Genomic DNA, 2926 nt, shown 5'->3' on the forward strand with positions numbered 1-2926 from the left:
ACGTTTTCAAGTTAACACTTTCACGAATTCTGCATAAGGTGTGCATCCTGTTAACAGATCCACTGGCAACCGAAGTTCACGACCAAACATCAGCTTTGCTGGAGTGTAACCAGTGGCTACATGCTTTGCTGTCCTATAGGCTATCAACAACATCCCAGTCATCTTGGCGGCTATTTCAAAAATTTGCCAATTCCTGTCCAAGTGTCGATTGTACTTTTCCACTATCCCATCAGACTGTGGGTGGAGTGGCGTTGTCCTGGTCTTTCGTATGCCAAACAACTTGCAGCATTCATGGAACACAGTTAATTCAAAGTTACGGCCTTTATCTGAATGCAGTTCGTATGGCATACCCAATCTGAAGAAGAAATCACTAATAGCCGAAGCTACAGTTGTAGCTTCCTGATTCGGTATTGCATATGCCTCAGGCCACTTGGTGAAATAATCCATCATCACACAAGTGTGCTTGTTTCCAGCACGAGCTTAGGGCAAAGGCAATGTCAATGGCTACTCTTTCCATTGGTGTGGCAACTTCATTGGAGCACGTCCCTTATGCTTGGGTCCCCTTTTAGCACGACATGTACTGAAGGTCCTGCACCATTCTTCCACGTCTTGCCTCATACCTATCCAGTAAAATATCTGCCGTAGGTGATTCAATGTCTTTTTAACTTCAAGATGTCCTCCTGTTAAACTATCATGGGATTGACGCAGCACAACTTCTCGTAACTTTCTCGTTATAACTGTTTGCCAGGTCGTCACTTTCCCATCTGCAGTTCCCATCTCCGGACAAGAACACCATCTTCGAGCTTCAACTGGTCCCATTGTGTCCAATAGTTCTTTGTCACAGGGCTTAAGCTATACACCTTCTCCGAAGTAGGGCGCAAAACACTTGCTTGTAGAAAATCAATTATTGGCTTTAAATCTTGGTCTTTCTCCTGTTCTGCTTTAATATCTTTACTTTGTTCCACTTCACCATCATCAACTCCTTCAGTCACTTTGACTTCAGCTTGATGGCACCTGGTTAGTTCAACCTCTCTTTTGCAGCAATGTCTGCAGGGTATTTGGCTCAGCCTGTCGGCATTTCCATGAGAATTTCCTTCTTTGTATTCAATATCATAATTATACTGATCTAACTTTCCGATACAATGTGCCAGTTGTCCCTCTGGGTTCTTTGATTATCTTAACCAGCGTAATGCAGCATGGTCTGTCTTAATGGTAAACCTAGCCCCATAGAGGTAAGGATGGAAATGTGTCAGACTCTTTACTATAGCAAGGAGTTCCCTCCGTGTTACACAGCAGTTCCTCTCTGGTCTCCTCAGAACCCTACTGAAGTAGGCCACTACATGTTCATTTTCACCCACTTTCTGAGACAACACTTCTCCAATTTCGGCAGTACTAGCATCACATTCCAGTATGTACGGCAATAAGGGATTTGGAAGCTTTAAAAGTGGAGCTGATGCCAATTTTTCTTTCAATGTCTTGAAAGCATACTGGCAAGAAACTGCCTATTCAAATTTCTGGCTTTTTTTGGTAAAATCATGTAGTGGAGTAGCTATAATTGCAAAATCCTTCACAAACCTCCGATAATAGGTAAAGAGTCCCAAGAAACTTCTTAGCTCTCCACATTGTCTGGTGTTGGCCAATCACGCACTGCCTTTACCTTGTCAGGATCAGTTCAAACACCATGCTCACTTACAATGTGACCCAAGTAAGCACCTCTTTCTGGAACAAGTGGCATTTCTTGGAATGGAGTTTGAGGTTTGCTGCTTTCAAGCACTTGAATACTTCCTCTCGCCGGGACATTTCCTCATCAAACGATGTTGCAAACACAATGACATCATCCAAGTACATTAGGGCTATCCTCCATTGTAGGCCTTCCAGTACTCTTTTCATCAGCCTCTCAAATGTTGCTGAAGCATTGCTAAGCCCGAATGGCATCAAACAGTATTGCCAAAGACCTTGGACATAACTAAATGCAGTCTTAGGTTTATCTGCTTCAGCCATTTTCACTTGATGGAAACCCAACTTTAAGTCCTGAGTTGAAATTGTCCTTTCTATTGGTTATAACTGATATAATATAAAACGTCGGAGAGAATTATTGGCTATTTGTGAACGATAGGCTGTTAAAGGTGGGCGTGGCAAGTGGGTCTGATTTTCCAGTTTATGATTCTGTAAAGAAGGAAGATTAAAGACTACAAAAATTAGATTTGCATTAGTAATATCTATATTATAATGAGTAATGTATAACAAATTCTGGACTTTAGAGAGGTGGTAAATGAATTAGAGATAGAGGAAAACCTAGATAACAAATGTTACAATTCCCATACAAAGGAAGAGTGAGGATTTATTTAAATATTTCCTCATAAAATTAAGAGGTTAAAACTTACATAATATTAACATTTGATGTATTAACCATGTTTTTATGTAATGTTTATTCGTATACATTGATAAAAAAGTTGTTGAATTAAATTTCGAATGTAACTCTGTAAAAGGTCGTGACATACGCACTTTGGCCTATTCTTAGTGAGAGGGTTAAATGAAACGTTAAAGCATAGATATATTATGCATTAAGTTACCCTTTAATAACGACAGTGTACTTGAAAACAAGATCCTTTAACACTAGTGCTTTATATATTAATAAAAAAAAACATTTAACAGTCAACTCTTAACCTAGACATACACTGATTTAATAAAATATACAGGAAAGTAAATCATAACCATAAAAAAGAGAGGTCGACACATTAACTTAATATTTATTTATTTACAGCTTAGGTGGAGAGAACAGTGAAATTTACTTAAAGTATTCTTAACAGCAAGTCTGTCAACACACAGCTCCGTATTTTTGGTGCACTATAGTTTGTTTGTTATGAATTTTGTGCAAAGCTACACGAGGGCTATCTGCGCTAGCCGTCTCTAATCTAGCAGTGTA

This window comes from Limulus polyphemus, unplaced genomic scaffold (assembly GCF_000517525.1).
Source record: "Limulus polyphemus unplaced genomic scaffold, Limulus_polyphemus-2.1.2 Scaffold282, whole genome shotgun sequence".
Lineage (NCBI taxonomy): Eukaryota > Metazoa > Arthropoda > Merostomata > Xiphosura > Limulidae > Limulus > Limulus polyphemus.